The 21,544-nt window shown below is 37.4% G+C and overlaps 1 pseudogene; it reads left to right on the top strand.

Annotated features, from left to right (window-relative positions):
- Window positions 1-20,545, top strand: part of LOC130564539 (NACHT, LRR and PYD domains-containing protein 12-like) — a 47,481-nt pseudogene extending 26,936 nt beyond the window's left edge.
- The last annotated feature ends 999 nt before the right edge of the window (window positions 20,546-21,544 follow it).

The raw sequence follows: 21,544 nt of genomic DNA, 5'->3' as shown, positions 1-21,544 counted from the left end.
ACGTATACTTTGTGCGTGTAAAGTTTGGATCTAAAGCAAACTGTTTAACAACAACAACAATTAAAACCTTGTTTAAACTAAAAGTAAACAGAAACACTTACTGTAGGATGGAATGTCTACTTCTTGAGTTTCCTTGCTACACAATCAGATGTCCAACACAAATTAATAAAGAGGTTTGACGCTGAAAAGAACTCAGAGTCTGCTCTATATGTCAGTAAATCTTAGAATAGTGTCTAGGTGTTAAGGGGTTGCCACAGTTTAACACTAACCACTAAAACAGATGTGCAAAGACAACTCTTAATAACAGGATGTGTGAGATTTGACTGTTCTAAATGTTCTAAAGAATATCAGTTTAGAATCATATAAACAATTATGTTATAAGGTATACCTTTGATAGAATCACTTTTATTTTTAATCTAAAAAAACAACAACAAAAACAGAAAAAATATTTTGAAAACCTTATGCAGACTTATTTTATGATACAACCTGGAGGCATGATATAAAAAAAACATTCATGAAATGAACATGACGTACATTCAATTTACGGATTCTTGCTGTTCAATCAAAATCTGCTTTGTGTTTTAAGGAATCACACAACTGCCTGCTGTGATGCTATGAACACTAGCAATAAAGATGTTTTTTTTTTTCTTCACCCTTGGTTGGTGGACGCACTGGCATCTTCTCAGACAGAAGGAAAACAGTCATGATAGGGGGAACATCATGGACACCATTTAAAGACACCGCTCCATGCAGTTAGGAAAAACATGCGCTTTAATTATACAGTGTTGTAGACACAGTGTCTGATTAGTTAGAGAGCTATAGCGAGATTAAAGATGAGATTGACCCATAGAATGCTTGTAACGCACAGGTCGATTCGTCACGCATTGTTTCATGTGATCTACTGATGCCAGGTGGGAAACAGTTGTTATTCCTAAACAAAGCTTCGCTGTCTTGAACCGAGCTGCTAGCGCTTATGATTCTCAAATAACAAGGTCAAATTTCACGCTATGGACGTAAAACAAATAGTACCCGATTAAAATGTCCGACGCTGTCACCTACAGGTCGACACCTACAAAACAAGTTGAAATACACCCGGTTACAATCCTCCTCTTTCAAACAAATTTACGAGCCTTGGTGCGGACACCTCTCACTGGAATGTTATAGACTGGGTGAAAACTCTGAAAAACAAGGTAATCTGCATGGCCTCTCTGCCTTTCCTCTCTCATATATTGAATACATTGTATAATTACTTCTTTACTTATTTAATAGATGCTTTATTTATTTATTTAATCACATGATTATTCATTTAAACCTGTTTGTTTATTCAAACAGTGTTTGTGTAGTTGTTGTCTTCTTCATTATTATTTTTAAACGCTGTTTAAATAACCAATGATTGCGTATTAATAATGATCTCATCATCTCATTTAAATTACATATTTTCATTCATGCTAAAGATATGTAGCAATACATCCTAAAACATGCCCCGGAAAAATGGGACGTGAGGGCACGGTCAAAAGTTCAACGCGATGTGGGCGGTACCACACTAAGGGGCGGATACGGTCAAAGGTCAAAGCAAGTGGGCGGTCCCTCGCAATGTGGGTGGTCCGGAAGTAATTCACCCCTCCCCCCTCTGCAAAGGTCAATGACCCCATCAATCATACCTGTCAATCATTTTGACACTATGACCCCCATATATACTACTATCGCCGTATTGATAGTAAAACGCCGATTTCTTAATATAAGCGCCGCCTGGTGCTAAATTAACGTCATACGCCGCCAAGCATTAAAATAACACCGGTCGACGTTAAGTTAATGTTAATGTTGGCTTTCGATACCTACGCGCTGCTGCCGCTCCGCCTATATATACGCGCTGCTTACGCGTGCGGTATGAAACGGGTGTTAAGCCCCACAGCGAACGCAGGCTACCACCTCTGCAGCCTCTAGCATGGCGTTTTTGAGGGTATGCTTTTGCATCTACTTTACTGCGCTTTTTGGGGGTGAGCTCTATGGGATTCCTTTTGTGCCAATAAAAATGAACGCAAACTTTTAAAAACCGAACAAAAATATACAATGAGAAAGAAAAAAAACACTTTGATAATGAAAACAATAAACTCAGTTGCAAGAATGTGACATGATTTTCAAATAAACTGCTATTTTTCTTAACAATTTTCTAAGTTTCGTTTTTGCAAATAATACTTTTGAATTCGCTGCTAGATTTTTCATTTCCGCTTTCCGAGTTTTCGTTTACGCTTCTCAATTTTTTGTTCGCCTTTCTGGCACAAATCTCACGTGTGGGCGGGATTTATGGCCACTTTACACTCATTGGTTAGTGAGATTTGGATTGACAGCTCCCTGACCAGGAAGTCAATACTGAAGACAGTGCAGCGGATTAGAGAGCAATCTGCTTGCGGTTTTCTGTATTGTATTGTTTTAGTGTTTGTACTTAAATTACCTTCTTATTTTGTAAGTATATTAGCAGGGTTGCCAACTTTCACGCACTTAAAAGTAGGACACGCTTCCAGGCTCTATCACTCCGTAACAACAAGCCAACGTCGAGTAAAGACAGGATAGATAACCTTAGCCATATTCACATGCAACTTTACATGGGTTTAGAGGCCGTCAAAACAGCAGTCTATATTTTTAATTACAATGATATCAGGAAAACGACATGCCTAGTGAGTTTTGAGGAGATATACAATGAAGTGTTATGCTTCAAGTTCATATTTCTAATTTATACATTATAATCGTGGTGGCATTTTATGTATTGTTTCTATCTTTAAATGTTTGTTTATATTTTAAGAAGTCTCTCTTCTGCTTTTCCTTAACCTGTTTATGTAGGTGTGTAAATAAATACATAATGAAATTGTTGTTTGCAAGAGGCAGACTAAATGAATAAAACATTCTAAAGGCCTCTAATTGTGACACCTTATGAATTTGTTTTGTTGTAGCGTTTAAAACACATAAATGTCATTTGAATGTATTGGTAGTGTTTTATGAGGTGTACTTTCTGTGAATGTAAAGAAATGGGTATAATACTGTACATTCACCATGAGTTTAAAAATAAAGATACAGTACTTGACTTATAAGTGGACTTAATTCTTTAAAAGGAGACTGTTTGCAAGAGCGACATCGTCATCCTCCTCCTCAGCTGGACACAAGTCACCCTCAGGTACATTTACGTAACCGAGATAATAAAATCGCTAAAAGTTTTAATCTCTGTACAGTAACTATGCAGCAATGTTTTCATTTAGCACGTTAATTTCTCACAACCCAATAATCTGTAACGTGTCTTTATTGGATGTTATGATGCAAGTTGTTCGTTCCTTTTTAAGAAAATAATCTTACAGTCCATAAAATAATACCTGACAGAAAATATAAAGCACACAATGAACGAGCTAAGTAAAGACAGAATTGCTACTGTACAGGAATAAAACTTTTAGCGATTTTCTTTATTATGTGAATTACATTCATTTACCTGAGGGTGAGTAGGACGATGATGAGGAAGACGCTTGGATCCACACCGCGCATGATTTACCAACTTCAAATACCAATTACTAATATACTAACTAAATAAGAAAGTAGTTTTAAGTACAAACAATAAAGATAACAGCATGCAGATCGTTCTCTAAGATTCGTTGCACTGTACTGTCTTCAGTATCGACTTCCTTGTCAGGGAGCTGTCAATCAAAAACTCACTAGCCAATCAGCATAAAGCGGTCATAAGTCCTGCCTACACGTGAGATTTGTGCCAGAAAGGCGAACAAAAAATTGAGAAGCGTAAACGAAAACTCGGAAAGCGCAAATGAAAAATCTAGCAGCGAATTCAAAACTATTATTTGCAAAAACGAAACTTAGAAAATTGTTAAGAAAAATAGCAGTTTATTTGAAAATCATGTCACTTTCTTGCAATTGAGTTTATTGTTTTCATTATCAAAGTGTTTATTTTCTTTCTCATTGTATATTTTTGTTCGGTTTTTAAAAGTTTGCGTTCATTCTTATTGGCACAAAAGGAATCCCATAGAGCTCTAGGTTCGGGCCGATTCCGAGCTCTGAGCACTCCCCTCGTTAAGGGGAGAGTGTTCGTGTTCTTTAGGAACTGGCGAGTTTTATTTTTTATTTTAAAAAACCTTTATTATGATTTGTGATTAACAACAAAAAGACAATAACCTTCATCCTCCACAATCTGTAGTGAATTGTACGGAACTGGCGAGTTCAGAGCACGCTCCCCGGACAGCACGCCAAATAAGCATATTCTTTCCTCTCCTGCAAACGCATAGGTGAACTCTCGAATCTGTAACTTTGTAGAAGTTTTACAGTTTCAGGTCTGCAACAATATAACAGAACAACAACAGCACAAGGCAGGCAAGATGCACTACACTCTGCCAAAATGAATGAATGAATGAATGGATGGATTAAATGTATTTGTTGAATTTACAGGTTTAACTGTACTCTATTGTGTGTTATAGTTTATTTCATCAGCTCCAGAGTTCAAGCTGTGTGTCTATGAAGAGTGATGGGTCTATGAAACCAGCATTGCATTTTAAAAATGAAGATAGACGGCCTACTATCAGGTATAACATTTATCTAAGGTATTGATCAGAGTGATTATCGGACACTGAGCACGTTTAGCACAACAGTGTGAAAACTGTAGAAAATTGTCACCAACTTGTCTAAATCCTGCTGTGCAGACCATTCTTAACAGAACCCGTCTGCAAGAAGATGAAGTTTGATCAGTCTGAGAATCAACCACAAGACTTAAACAAAAACATAGATCCTGGTTTCAGGTAAATTAATGGATTTAATTTTGTTTGATATAGACGCTACAAACGACTTCCACATGATACCAAAACGCATTATAAATGATTGAAACATGAACCCTATTAATGTGTCCTGTGTTTTATTCTAAAAATCATGTACCTCTCTGCCTTTACCTCTAACTTAACTGTCTGCTATTTTAATTTTACAGCCACAACACTGATCTTGCTGAAGTGCTCAACACATTTAAATCACATCTGAGAGAGAAGTTTGAGTGTTTGTATGAGGGAACATCACATGAGAGAAACCCAACACAGCTGAATGAGATCTACACAGAGCTCTACATCACAGAGAGTGAAAGTGGAGAGATCAGTAATGAACATGAGGTGAGACAGATTGAGATTACAATCCAGGAGAACAGCAACAGAGGACACACCAATCAAATGCAATGACATCTTTAAAGCTTTACCTGCACAAGACAAACCCATCAGAAGTGTGCTGACAAAGGGAGTCGCTGGCATTGGAAAAACAGTCTCTGTGCAGAAGTTCATTCTGGACTGGGCTGAAGGGAAAGAGAATCAGGACGTCCACCTCATATTTCCACTTCCTTTCAGAGAGATCAATTTGATGAAGAACAAAACACTCAGTCTTTTAGATATTCTTCATCTTTTCTTCCCAGAGACACAAGAAATGGAAATCTCCAGCGGTGAATATAAAGTGTTGTTCATCTTTGATGGTTTGGATGAGTGTCGCGTGTCTCTGGATTTCTGCAGCAGTGTGAGGTTGTGTGATGTAAGTGAATCAGCCTCAGTGGACGTGTTGCTGACAAACCTCATGGCGGGGAATCTGCTTCCCTCTGCTCTCATCTGGATCACCTCCAGACCAGCAGCAGCTGATCTCATCCCCTCTGATCATCTTGATCGAGTCACAGAGGTACGAGGCTTCACTGACAAACAGAAGGAGGAATACTTCAGCAAGAGAATCAGTGATGAGAGTCTGAACAACAGAATCGTCTCACACCTGAAGTCTTCCAGGAGCCTCTACATCATGTGTCACATCCCAGTGTTCTGCTGGATTTCAGCCACTGTTCTAGAGAGAATGTTGAGTGAAGCAGAGAGTGAAGGAGAGATCCCCAAGACTCTCACTCAAATGTACACACACTTCCTGATCATTCAGACAAACATCAAACATCAGAAGGACTATGAGAAGAAAGTGAAGAGTGATGAAGACATGATCTTCAAACTGGGCAAACTGGCTTTTGAGCAGCTTGTGAAAGGCAATGTGATCTTCTATGATGAAGACCTGAGAGAGTGTGGCATTGATGTAGCAGAAGCATCAGTGTACTCAGGATTGTGCACTCAGATCTTCAGAGAAGAGTTTGGCTTGTATCAGGGGAAAGTTTACTGCTTTGTTCATCTCAGCATTCACGAACATCTAGCAGCTCTTTACGTGCATGTTGAATTTATAAACAACAACAGAAATGTGTTTGATCAGAGGACAACAGCCAGTCTGTCTTCTAAACGTCATACCAGGAAAAAGCAGGTATCTGACATGCATCTGAATGCTGTAGATGAGGCCCTACAAAGTAAAAATGGACATCTGGACCTTTTCCTCCGTTTCCTTTTGGGGTTTTCACATGAACTGAATCGCAACATACTAGAAGAACTCCTGACACTGACAGAATGTCGCTCGGAAAACAAAGACAAAACGGTCAAATATATCAAACAGAAGATTAGGAAGAATCCCTCAGCAGAGAAATTCATCAATCTGTTTCACTGTCTGAATGAACTGGGTGATCATTCACTAGTAAAGGAAATCCAACATCATCTGCAGACTGGAAGGATAAGACAAGCCAAGTTTTCTCCTTTACAGCGGTCAGCTCTGGTATATGTTCTTTTGACCTCCAGTAAAGATTTGGGTAATTTCAACCTGAAAGATTATGTTATGCCAGGAAGCGCATCTGAAGAACGTCTTCTAGAACTGCTGCCTGTGGTTAAAGCTTCGACATCAGCTCAGTAAGCAACACAAACAAGTCTGATCATTTCATTCTGTAACTGTAATGTTTTTAAAGGCACAGTTTGTAAAATTTGCCACATTGAAAATGGATATGTTCAAAACAACAATGGCTTAGCTTGATGACACTGTGAAGGAGGGTGGAATAATGGGAACTGTCGTCTTCAACTCCACCGCTAATTATCAATCAGACGTGAATAAGAAATCACGTTTATGGATGTTGTAAATTGTAAAGAAATAAAGTTTTATAAATGTTGCGTTTGATGACATGATTTTATTTTATTAAAATGAATTAGACGTAATTCATAAAATGTATTTATTACTATTTAGTCAGATGATCTAAAAATGATTACTGCTTCTTCAGTAAATAAATGACACTCGTGCTAAATTAAGAAAAAGACATTCAAACCATAAGACTAACCTTGTTGATCGATATAATAATCATACATTTTCTGTCAGTAAAGGAATCTTAACAGCTGCTCACCTGTCTAGTAAAACACATGCAAGATCAACATATCTGTCTAGTTAAAATGTGTCGTGCAGCTCTCTGTCCATTTAGGAAATGCCACACCGATGCCACACAGGATATTGATTTTTTTTATTCTTGTCCCGAACTCTTCTTGGGTCATTTGGTTTACCCGCATGTCTTTGTTGACAGAACCAGCTGCAAACAGTAAAGAATAATTGTGCTCCATAACGACTGCGCAAAACAAGATAGATGCTTGATAGACGCTACAAACTAATATTTTCACATTTGTCCACGAAACTGTGTCGTCATTGTTTCTATGGCAGTAAAAGCGGAAAACGAGGGTAATGCCAGAGACTGTCATATTAAAGATCGGGTAACATGCTGTTCTTTACACTGTTAAAAGTGCTGGCTTCTCATGCTTAACATGGTCAACTTGTTCAAAAACAAGCAAAAATAGTTGGATGTATGATGTAGTATTTCTGTGCACTCCCCCAGCACTCCAACATGTTTCGTAAAAGGGATCCTATTCCATTTATTGGGCAATTCTCCTGGAAAAGCACGCCCACGGCAAGGCGAAAGAAATAGCCCGCCCACGTGCCAAGCGATTAGCGATAGGAAGACCCGCTTATCAAGCTTGGCTGCCCTTCGTCAAGATTGGCTGCACTCTGGGCCTGCAGCTGCATTTTGTTACTCTTGCGATAGTGAGAGAAGTTGTGTGTTTGTTTGTCCATGGCATTTCAGTGATGGATGTTATATAGACGGTGGATAGATGATAGATGGTGCGGTCCCAGTGCTAAAAGATGCTGGACATGAAGTGCTCGCAGTAAGTCGAATGACTTATGTCTGTGTTTTGTTGATAATCGGCGCGTACGTGCATAATGTAAAAACACGAAGGGATTAATGCGATGATGTGTTGTGTGCTCGTGCTGTAATTCCGTCCCACTGCCTGCCTCCAGCAGCTAGTCTTTTTCCGTAAATAATCGTACAGCTGAATCTCTCTTTTATAAACTTGTTCAAACTAAATACTCTTTGACGATATGACGTATGCAATACTTCTGTATAGGTACTCAAGATTGATATGAGATTTGCAGAAACTGTGTGTGTTACCCGTTCTTTAAGGAGAGGCAAGGTCTGGAGAAAGCGTAACGCTTAGACGAATCACGTGAAGCGCCTCAGGCAATCATATAACAGCCTCTAGTCTCCTTTCCTGCATTCCGCTGAAGGTTGCAGGCTTTCCATCTAGTGTCTTTGGTAAAGCGGATATGACAGGCGACTGTCAGACACGGTCCGTGTCACTGGTTAAAATGTAGGGCTGGGTTTTGAGACCATTTTGGTGATTCGAATCTATTCTTATTTATCACTGATTCTTGAGAAGTGGAACAAAACAGGGTTCAGTATTGAAAAAATAAAACCTTGTACTCTGACAAATTAAACTACATTTATGTATCTTACATGTACCAAGCTACTGAGCTTTGTTTTGATACAACCTCCCAACTTTTCTCTTTTTTTATCAAAATGTGATTTTTACCTTGCCATCACTTGTTTTGTGTCAACACATTAATTTTTATCATAAATTAATTTTCACTCACATTATGCAAGACCTATAAGAAGTATAGTAATATTTACCAAGGCTGACAAAGGCCACAAAAAAATTACTTGCAATATGTGTATACAGTATATATTTATTTATTATGAAGATTTCCGTCTCTCTTAAATTGGGTCGTGTAATATTTTAACTTTATCTTTAACAGCAATCAAGATGTCTTTTACTCAAATCCTTTATTTGCTTTATTTTTCCTTCCTCACTTCTCTGTTTCCACCTTTGTCTCTCCTGTCTAAGAAATTTCTCTTTTAATTCTGGCTGTGTACTCATTTTCTCTCTTCGCTTTTTCTGATATTCTCTGTTCCTCCTTCTACGCTCCTCCAATGAAAGATGTTGTCTAGCCATCCCTAAAATACACAAAGAGCACAAGACCATCTTTATCATATTTGCCCATACTATGCAATGTGCCTTATGTTCCTAAAGCCCTGTGTTCCCTCAGCCTTATGGTCCCAGGATCTTATGTTTCCTCAACCTTAACTATAATAGAAATGATGACAATAAATCCACAAAAACAATATATGCTGCCAACCACATTTTAGAATGTATACATTCTTAGAAAATTAAACACTATTTTATACATAATAAAATAAAAATGACTTGAAAACCACAAAAATCTGATGAAGTCACCACCATCAGACAGAAAATCGTATGATGACATCTGACAGTGTTGACACACAAGGCATTTCTTTCACAAAACAAATGGAGTTCATGTAGTAGCCATTTTGTTTTCTCTGTTAATGCTAAATGCTAATAGAACCTGCTTCAGGAGAATAAAATGATTGAAATTTTTACAATCATTTTCTCAGAAATTGGAAGATGGTGTTGACATATCATGGTTGTGAAATAGGAAATATTATAATCATGATTTAAAATATTCTAAAACTATATAACTTGCCATAGCCTGTCTGACATTGATGTCCTTTGCAGAGGTGGAATGTGGCAAGGGGGTCCTTTAGAGTGATAGCTGCCCCTGATATTCACTGATTTTATTACATTTTATTGAATGTCTGACGGTGTTGACAAAAAGTGGGGACACAATTTTCAAAGCTTATGAAATACGCGAATGTCATTGAAAAACAACCTTGCTTTGATATGAGATATTATTAAGTGTTGCTTTTGATAAAAACAAACTGTTTTTCATAATTGAAAAAAAATTATCCTTGTTTTGCATATGAATGATTGAACCCTTCTCTGAGACGCACTGTTTTAGATGTAGTGAGAAGACAATAAGAGTCTAGTTTTTGCTAGATGTGTTTTGTCCCATGTCTCAAGAATCAGTGTCATATGGTTTTGATTCAATTCAATATCGATTAGCTTTCAGTATTTAATTTAAAATATTATTTTTGCAGCCATGGAATCCATATTTAAATATACAGTAAATGCTGGTAACTGAACCCACCTATTCAGTTAAATTAATGAAATACACATTCAAGCTCATCACAAAACTCTTTTGAACTACTTTTTACTTTTACTTTGAGTAACCAAATATTACTGTAAAAAATTAAAACATTGTAAATGCGCAATTTTTTTTATTCATGAACAACCTGAAACATGATTAAAAAATTCAACTTAAATAATGGCGCCATCCTCTGGACGAGAAGCGAAATACAGATAATATTCTTGGAAGCATGTGACATTAACGATGATTTCCTGAATCTATAGTTTCTTTAAATTGAAGATCGATTAAAATAAAAAAAATTATATTTTTTACCCAGCCCTATTAAAATGACAATTTTTCACGATTTACAAATAGTTAAGAGATATTGTAAGTACTCAACTGAACAAAATGTATAACACTGGCCTAGTGGTTTTTGGATATTTTATTGCAAAAACAGTTACAAACTGTGCCTTTAAACCCTTTAAATCGGCTTTACAGAACACAAATTCTTGTCCTGTCACCTTTCACTTGCTCTTTGTGCTTAGCAAAGTTATTAATCATTAGTGTAGCTGATGTTTCACTTTAATAAAACAAAAGACTCTAAAAGAGTTTGTTAGTTTTTATGAATAGCAAACAACACAGATTTTGTCTGTACAAAGAAGTTTCAAATTGTACACTATTTAGTATTTTCAGGTCAAATGTGACTTCAACATGAACTTTAAGAAATCTATTGAAATCAACATCAGTCAGAATCTCTTTGAACTAATTTAAATAAAAAATGTGATTTTATTTATTTATTTTTATTTATTTATATAGCGCTTTTTACAATTTTCATTGTTACAAAGCAGCTGTACATAATACTTATTGACTATAAGCAAAACAATTAAAGTTGTACCTGCAAAAACAAGAAAAAGTTGAAAACACAGAAGACAGACGTACCCACATACAAAACACTCCACACACACAATATGCACACGTACTAACACACATAGACATAGGCCCACACACACGGATGCGCATGCACACACACACGTACACAGACAAGTACGCACACACAGACACGCATGCACGCGCACACACACGCTCAGTGAGAGCACACGTTTAAGATAAAGGAGAGAGAAGCACAGGTCAAATATAACAGACTATAAATTCCTATATGCAATATTAATTAAGTAAAACTTTAAAATTCTAAAGCAGCCCCCTCGGCCAGGCAAATAGTGCAAAAAACAGTATGCAAACGGTGGCGAGGAACCCAAAACTCTAATCGAGAAAAAAAACCTCAGGAGAACCCAGGCCCAACCAGGGGATTCCAGTTCCCATCTGGCAAAAGCTGCTGCCTCTGCACAAGCTCCAGAGAGCTTACACAACAAGGCTAAATAAAATAAATAAACTTACTAATAAGGTAAATTATAGTTTAAGATTATCATTAATAATCTAATAGCATTTGAAATTTTGTGGTGAAGACATGTCAAGAGACCGCGTCCTTCTTTATCCAGCTCTATCATCTCAGCTCTTGTCAGGTCGCCGCTTCCCATTCTCCGCTCTACCATCAGGTCAGGCCATGAACTGCATCCTGCTCGCGGTGGTAAACTTGGAACAATGAGACAAGACTGGCTGAGAGTAGAGTAATGTTCTGCACTCTTTGATGCAACAAGTACATCAGTTGTGTTTTTGGTTCCGGTTGATCTAACTAATGCAGCCTAAACCCTCAGAGGATTTATATTATGGAAGAGTAGTGTATGCAAGATTAAAAAGATGCGTCTTTAGTCTAGATTTAAACTGACAGAGTATGTCTGCCTCCCGGACAGTGCAGGGAAGACTATTCCAAAGTTTAGGAGCTAGATAGGAAAAGGATATACCACCTGCACTTGATTTTGAAATTCTAGGTATTACCAACTGACAGGACACCTGAGAGCGTAATTCACGTGAAGGACTGTAATACAAAAGGAGTTCATTCAAGTACTGAGGAGCTAAACCATGTAGGGCTTTATAGGCAATAAGCAAGATTTTAAAGTTAATGCGATGCTTTATAGGTAATCAGTGCAAGGTTGACTGTCACGACAGTGCGTGGAAGAACCCAAATGCAGGCAGGCGGTGAAGGGGTTAACACAAGACTTTAATTTTAAACAACAGAACAGAAAACAAGAACCCACAATGGGGAAAACAGGACACGATCACTATAACAATAACTCAAAAACAAACACTTCCCTTGAAGGGGTAAAAGAAACAATAAACACTAACCACGACACAAGGTAAGGTAGTCCACAGCTGCTACTAGGCAAGGTAAGAGGAGCACGACACGGGGGATACACATACAATGACCGACACAGGACAATGAAACATGAGGGTATAATATAGGGTAAGACAAACGAGGGATAATGACACAGGGCAGGTGTGGGTAATCAAACACTCAGGGAAAGATAACAAGGAAACGAGAGGAGCGGGCCAATGACAAGACACTGGAGAGAACGTATATTATTGTCAAAAGGACAATAATATGTTTCTCTCCACACATAACCAAAGGCTTTGTCATGACTCTGCTACAGGACCAAGAAAAACATGACTAAATGAAGCAGAGCCATGACAGTTGACAGAACCGGGCTAATATGTTCATACTTTTTTGTACGTGTAAGAACTCGAGCTGCCGCGTTTTGGACCAGTTGGAGTTTTTGTAATAAGCCTGCAGGGCGACCACCTAACAGTGCATTACAGTAATCTAGTCTTGATGTCATGAATGCATGAATTAACTTCTCTGCATCTGACATTGACAGCATATGACGTAGTTTAGATATATTCTTAAGATGGAAAAACGCAATTTTACAGGTGTTGGCGTCGTGGCTCTCAAATGACAGACTACTATCGAATAGAACGCCAAGATTCTTTGCTGACGACGAGGGTTTTATGGTACATCCGTATTCTTGGTTGTTACTTATAGCAGTTTTCGGTCCAATAAGTAACGCTTCTGTTTTGTCCAAGTTCAGTAATAAAAAGTTGTTACTCGTCCAGTTTTTTATATCGACTATGCATTCCATTTTGACATTGATCAGTCAAATAAGCAGATATGAAGTAATATTCATTGTACAAAATATAGGCAGTTAGGCAAATTTGTAAAATCTGCATTTTTCAAGTATGTTTGTGTGAAGCATTTTGTGAGTTTGGTTTTAATTCCTTGGTTAAAGGACAGCTGAGTTGCAGGTGAATAATACGCAAAGCTACACTTAAAGGTCCAGTGTGTAATTTTTTGGAGGATTTATTGACAGAAATGCAATATAATATACATAACTATGTCTTCAGAGGTGTATAAAGAGCTTACACAATGGTTATGTTTTCATTACCTTAGAATGAGCTTTTTCTATCTACATACAGCGCCGGTCCCCTTGCATATAATTCGCCATGTTCTGTCAGCCATCGAAGTGTTTCGAACGGGAGGGGTGGAGTAAGATTTCACTGACTGGACCTTTAATAGGAAATTGTTTGTGTAATATTCACTAAATAAAAGTGTTTTGGTTATCTGTTTTTTTTGGTCAAAATTGATATAGAAAGAATAGAAGATGCACAAATTGTAGTGTTTCATTTAAAGATGTTCTTGTTTTCTAACACCTTTAAGAAAGGTTTATCACATATGTTTTTTAGTCTTTTCAGTTGCAAACTGACAGAGAAATATTGTGCAGCTCTGGTGTCGGCCTTCAGCTCACATGACTCTTGTCTGAAAGAACTGAGCTTTAAATTCAATACAATTCAGGATTCACAAATGAAGCTGATCTCTTCTGGACTGGAGAATCCTCAATGTAAACTGGAGAAACTAAAGTAAGATCTCTTTAATATTTACATATTTGCAGTTGTAAGAAGAATAACCCATTTAACATAATTAAAACAATAATATTTATTTTGAGAAAACTATAGTGGCTGATTTCATTCAAATGTATGCTCTTCACGTAGCTCAAAACCCTTTTTGCTTTGTCAAAAACACCTTTGCTCACAGCAACCTGTTTTGGTGTATGTCTCTTTAAATGCTATTGAGTTACTGCGCACCCCACCTGCCTGGGGTGCAAAACTGCTTGGGGCGTAAAACTGCCTGCTCCAGGTCTGCAGACTCCCCCTTCTCCACCCCACCCCTCTTCCGTCCCGAACCAACCTCGGGGCACACTTCCCAGAATGTTTTAGGCGGCGTTTATACTAGTGTGTTTTCCTTTAAAAACGCATAATTCTTGCTACGGTTACGCCTGGCGTTTACACTACTCCGGAGTTTTCGACGCCCGAAAACGGAGACTTTTGGAAACACTGCAGACCCCATTTTAGTTTGAAAACTCCGGGGTTGCGTTTCTGTGTAAATGGACAAAAATGCAGACTTTAGAATATGCAGGCGTGGTTGCCCACATTCGCTTACTGATTGGGTCGTCTGTATCATTGCGTTTGCGTCCCTGATTCGTTAAGCCCTGGTCAAATGAGCCATTATGCTACATGAAGGCGACAATGACCAGCCTCGAAAGGACCGTGTAAACAACAGGTTTGTTTAACTTCAAGTACATGGATCGACGCGGTGATATTACAGCAACGCGAGAGAGAATTGAGAGCCGTATGCTTTTGAAAAGCTCACTCAGTACTGCGATGTCATCCGTCGATAGGTCTGCGTGGCGCCGGATGAAATCAAACAAGCCTAATAACATGGATAATGTTTACATTAAAGGGCTAGTTCACTCAAAAATGTAAATTCTGTCATCATTTACTCACCCTCAGGTTGTTTCAAACCTATATACATTTCTTTGTTCTGTTAAACACAAAGAAAGATATTTGTAAGAATTTTAGCAATTTTCAGTTCTGTGACATCATCCACTACCATAGTAGGAAAAAAATATTGTATATTTTTTGTTCTGTTGCACACAACGTGAGATATTCTGAAGAATTTGGGAAAACAAACAGTTCTGGGTCACCTTTGACTACCATTTAATTCTTCCTACTTATGGCAGTAAATGATGTCACAGAATTGAAATTGCTAACATTCTTCCAAATATCTTTGTCTGTGTTCATCAGAACAAAGTAATTTATACAGGTATGAGATGACATGAGGGTGAGCAAATGATGACAGAATTTTCATTTTTGGGTGAACTATCACTTTAACTGTTTTGTCTTTATTTACTAAAAAAGAACATTAAATAATGTTTGTTGTTTCAGGTTGGTTTAATGTGATTTTTGACTCTTTTCTGAATCTGTGTTTGTGAACAGACAGACTTAAGTGTGTGTTATTGTTCTCTACAGGTTGAGATTTTGTTCTATCACAGCTGAAGGTTGTGTTGCTTTGACTTCAGCTCTGAGATTAAACCCCTCACACCTGACTGAACTGGATCTGTCTGGGAATACATTTGGAGATTCAGGAGTGAAGCTGATCTGTGATGTACTGGAGAATCCTCACTGTAAACTGGAGAAACTGGAGTAAGAGCATCATGTGTGATAGTCACATTCACATTCATTTAGTTGTTGACTGTTGTACAGATTTGATTTGCTGTCTACAGTGTTCATTTGTGACCCGGGACCACAAAACGAGTCATAAGTAGCACAGGGATGTTTTTGGCAATAGCCTAACAATCCCAACAAATCATACATCAACGGAAAGATTAGATTCATTCAGCTTTCAGATGATGTATAAATATCAGTTTGGAAAATTGACCCATAAGACTTTTGTTGTCCAGGGTCACATTTTTGTTGAATTTGTTATGAATTTCACAGACAGCATGTGTCATGATTTTGTCCCATCATGTCATGTCTTTCTTGGTCTTGTGGCAGAATCATGGCGAAGCCTTAGGTTTTATGTGGAGAGAGGCGTTTTGGCCCTCTAGGCCTTCCATATACTCTCTCTCTGATCTTGTCTCTGTTCCCACCCTCTCGTTCCTCGTTTAGCTCTCCATCAGTGTTTCATCCCCGACACCTGTCCCCTGTTAATTATCCTTTGTTTGTCTCCCTTTATAATGCCCTCATGTTCATTGTCCTGTGCTCGGTCATTGTATATTGTGCTTACCAGTGTACTCGCGTGCTTGTACCTTTGTGGATTACCCTAAATCATGTCTAGTAAGTGTTTAGTTTAGTTAATGTCAAGTGTTGTTCTAGTTTAGTGTTAATTAGTCTTCGTTCTGTTTTGCTTATTGTCCTGTTTTCTCGTTTATATCGTGGGTTTTTGTTTTGTTCTTTGTTTAATAAATCTGTGACCTGTTAACCCCTTCACTAACGCTGCCTGCAATTGGGTTCTTCCCCTACAATTCATGACAGCATGATGAAGTCTATTTATTGAGTTTTAATTTTTAATACTAAATCCTAAATAATACTAAATTGTTTGTTTGTTTGTTATATAGTTTAATGTCATTTTGAGATTCAAGATGATTCCTGCCAATCTGTGATTGTCCACTGAGAGTGTGTTGTTCTCTACAGGTTGTGGGGTTGTAATATCACAGCTGAAGGGTGTGTTGCTCTGTCTTCATCTCTGAGATCAAACCCCTCACACCTGAGACATCTGGATCTGTCTGATAATACATTTGGAGATTCAGGAGTGAAGCTGATCTCTACTGTACTGGAGAATCCTCACTGTAAACTGAAGATACTGGTGTAAGATGAAATAAACATTCTTTTCCACTAATGATGTTGAATCTTACAATAAAAAAAAAAACATGCGCCTGCGACTGAGCCAAAGTGAACCGTGTGTATCTCTGTTCTCTACAGGTTGAGTCGGTGTAATATCACAGCTGAAGGTTGTGCTGCTCTGTCTTCAGCTCTGAGATCAAACCCCTCACACCTGACACATCTGGAGCTGTCTGGGAATCGTTTTGGAGATTCAGGAGTGAAGCTGATTTGTGATGTACTGGAGAATCCTCATGTAAACTGGAGAAACTGTGGTAGATCATCTCTCTGATAGTCACACATGTATTGGATCTATATTCACGTGTTACTTTAGTTGTTGACTGTTGTACAGATTTGATTTGCTGTACGCAGTCTTCATTTATAAGATTTTTGAAGCACTCACACAAAATAAGTCATTACACGCATATTACCTTAGCATGTTTATGATGTGATGACGAAATTTCTCTTATCTCAGACAAGATGATGAATTTGATTTATTGTAACTAACATGTTTATTTAATAATGACATTTCTTTGAACTGATAAAGTGAAAAGTGTGTGTTGTTCTACAGGTTGAGGCGTTGTAAGATCACAGCTGAAGGTTGTGCTGCTCTGACTTCAGCTCTGAGATCAAAACCCTCACACCTGACAGAACTGGATCTGAATAATAATAAATTTGGAGATTCAGGAGTGAAGCTGATCTCTACTGTACTGGAGAATCCTCACTGTAAACTGAAGATACTGAAGTAAGGTTTTAATTGGATTTTGATATAAATTATATTTACTGTCTTTCTACGGTTGTGAATTCAGGTGATTGATCTTCACAGGAGCTGATCCATAATAACATGATATTGCAGTTCTGATAATGATGCCAAACAAGAGACTCACATCACTGTAAACATCTGAATCCCTTTACATGAAACACTCAACACATTCTGGACAAATGAGGATAATACTAAATCCTAAATAATACTAAATTATTAGTTTGTTTGTTTGTTATATAGTTTAATGGCATTTTGAGATTTAAGATGATTCCTGCCAATCTGTGACGATCTGTGTTTGTCAACTGAGAGTGTGCATTATTGTTCTACAGGTTGTGGGGTTGTAAGATCACAGCTGAAGGTTGTGCTGCCCTGTCTTCTGCTCTGAGATCAAACCCCTCACACCTGAGACATCTGGATCTGTCTGATAATACATTTGGAGATTCAGGAGTGAAGCTGATCTCTACTGTACTGGAGAATCCTCACTGTAAACTGGAGAAACTGGAGTAAGATCATCTCTCTGATAGTCACACATGTACTGGAGTTTAGTTAAACATGTTCTATATTCATGTTCACGGGTTGGTTGGGGGCTATTTGGGATGTATGAATGTCATAAAAACACTAATACAAAAACCTTGCATGATAAGTGTATTGTGATTGTCAAAACATTTGAAAACAAAAATCAACATAATTTTATTACTTTTCATTTTAGGTGAACTGTCCCTTTAAATTTTGAGCACAGGCCAGACATGGACTTTTCATACAATGGTTGAGAGATAACAATGATACTTTTAACAATTTGCAGATAAGATTTTCATTTTAATAGATTAACCCCAACCGATAAACTTATTGAGTGACTGCTAAAATGTTAGCTGTGTTTTCTCTGGTAACTTGGGAGAAGCGTCATACTTTCACACCCTCCTACCCTCTTAGACCCCACTCAGAACCTTCGTGTCTTATGAAATTTGGAAAATAACGGACAATAGTGTTTTGTTTTAATCTTAGGTTTTTAGTAGTTTACCGGGACTTTCTAAAGTGCGTAATGGGAAATACATGAAAAACTTTATTTACACAAATCGCTCGGCTCTGTAAACAGTAACTCTCGTCTTCTTTCATTTGATTGGTCACCTCACTTATTTTGACATTGAGGAGCGCTGTTAGACCACTGAGATGTTAAAACTTTATTTTATGAACATGCAAACATTTTATATCACAAACTATGAAAAAATGGTGGGTACGGTCCTGTGTAAGAAAATGGATGTGTGGTGTGAGAGTGTGAGAGAAGCATTTTAATGATGAGGTCAAGATTTAAGATGAAGATGATACATTTTATTCAGTGTATAATGTTTTTCATTAATGACATTCCTGCTGAACTGAGAGACTGAAGTGTGTTCTTGTTCTCTACAGGTTGAGTCAGTGTAATATCACAGATGAAGGTTGTGTTGCTCTGTCTTCAGCTCAATCAAAAATCAAACCCCTCAAATCAAACCCCTCACACCTGAAACATCTGGATCTGTCTAATAATAATGTAGGAGATTCAGGAAAGAAGCTTCGCTCTGATCTGAAAGATGATCCACATTATAAACTAGAGACAGTGAGGTGAGTAGAGCTCATTTAAATGTTTCAACAGTTCGACAACTATGAAAACTTACTAAAATAAATGGTAATGACACTAGTGCTGTTATAGGATAAGGCCCAATCCCATTTCTTCCCCTTATCCCACACTTTCCCCTACCCCTCTGTTTAGCGTGTTCCCATGAAGGGGTAGGGCTGTCTCAATTTTCATTTGGTTGGAGGGGTCCCGTAAGTGGAAGGGCCAGATAGCGCGTCAAACGTAGATTTTTCGGGACCTCACTTCAAACGAAGGGGTATGAAATTTTTGACATGATGGAGTGACGATGTGCTTTAAAAAACCCATCACATAGACATCAGTTCAGCAGTCTGAAGAATAAAACTGTCTCAGTCTGCTCGTGTGAGACCAAATGCTGTCTGTCTGTCTCCTGTGTGTCTGGAGTCACTGATGATCCTCCAGGCTTTTCTCATACACTCTGCTGTTGCGCAGTTTTTTCAGTTCATTTTAAATTTATTCCAAAGTTGAAGGTTGGACTTAATTGATAACTGTGTGTATGTTTTGTTTTGTTCCCCAGTAGCTCATGTGTATGTGATAAACAAATTGGTAATGTTGACTTGATTAGTTTTAGATTTAATTTATATTGCTTACTGATAGAGCTAATCATTTGTTTTGAAGTGTTTCTAAGGTTTATCTCTTGATCTGACAGTGGTGATGTTCATTGAGTGACCGTCTTTGTGTTTCTCTTTTAGTACTCGCAGATATCTGTAAGGTGTCTGTCTGATCCTCAGTATCATCTGATGGTGAATAAGAAGACGACACTATAGTGACACACAATCAACACAGACACAATAACACCTCACATTGATAACACTGTTTGAAAACAATCATTCACACATTCAGTTTAATAATCCTGTGATAGTCTTGATGAATGTAAAACTTTTTTAACAAAAGAAAATTATGTTTCACAATATTTCCTGAAAGCGTCTCAAGACAGTAAACACAGACAAATGTTCACAGTAGATTTGAATCATAAAGAGCAAATATAGTGTGTGTGTTCAGAGATGTACAGTAGATCATCATGTGTGTGACCCACTTTATCATCCAATGATACAAATTAATTTAACAGTCACTTGTAAGTAGGGCTGCAGCTATCGATTCTTTTACTAATCGAGTATTCTACTGATTTTTCCATCGATTAATCGGGTATTCGGATAATAAGTACTTTTTCTTTATCAAAAAGCAATACTAATTATACAAGAGAAAATAAGACGGGTCTCTTAAAATGAGTAAAACAACTAATTTGTTTCCTTTTTAGAACAATTAGTTTTTATTGCTGAAATAGCATACATTAATATCTGTGAAAACTAAACCCATTTAGTACATTCCATTGCCATATTAAATTCAAAATGCAATATAATACAAATATATAAATAAGAAACATGAATAAAAATGGAAATAATAATTTCAAACAATAGCCTATGACTTTTATTTTGGCAGGTTGTCAGAAGACGCTTATTTTTTAGTATGTCTGTTTCTTCACTCAAACAATAACATGTTTGTGAAATAAACTCTCAGCGCAACTCTGGAGGTGAAGTTCATGTCCTCATTCAGCGCAGACGCAGACAAATTTATGAGCATCACGCGTGTAGCACGTTAAACTGTGCAGTTCATTCACTCAGACACGCAGACCAGACAGATGACATGTGTAAATAACAGGATTCGGCGTCCACTAGTCCGCATCTAGTTTGATGGACTCAATGCAGCCGGAAAACAAGTTTCACTCGTAAAATAGACTAAAACTAAGTAAAATATCAGTTCACCATTTCAATAAGCTATTAGGGCTGTGACGGTGGCAGTTTTTTACCACCGCGGTGGTAATAGACAAATCGACCGTGGTGGTTGAGAAATATATATTATTTATATAAATAATATTTATATTATTATATTTGCGTGTAGCAACCACATGACGAGTGGAAGAGAAATATAGACCTTATTTAAATACTTGAAATTGTTAAATAATTGAAATATGATATCTGAAATAAATGAGGATGAAACATCCGTCAATGTTTAACGCGCAAATCCATCAGTGAAACGGCACACTACAGCATATAAAACATTTAAATAAACATCAGTAAATAATGAAAACTTAAATGATATAAGAAAGCTAAATACTAAATAAAAAAGCTCTTGTTGCAGTAACTTCAGTCAGTGGCGTATTAACCCTTACAGTCCTTAACAATTCCATTTGAAACAAACTGTTTAAACCTACATTGGCTTTCCTATTCAGATTGCCATAAAAACTTTACTTTTTCCGACTCGTTGATGTGAAACTTACTTGTTGACATTGTCCAGATTAAAATGTGTACAGCTGCACTAAATGCGCGTTC

Source organism: Triplophysa rosa, linkage group LG14 (assembly GCF_024868665.1).
Source record: "Triplophysa rosa linkage group LG14, Trosa_1v2, whole genome shotgun sequence".
In the NCBI taxonomy this organism is placed as follows: Eukaryota; Metazoa; Chordata; class Actinopteri; order Cypriniformes; family Nemacheilidae; genus Triplophysa; species Triplophysa rosa.
The sequence above is the reverse complement of the archived record's forward strand: the minus strand, read 5'-3'. Positions and strand labels throughout refer to the sequence as shown.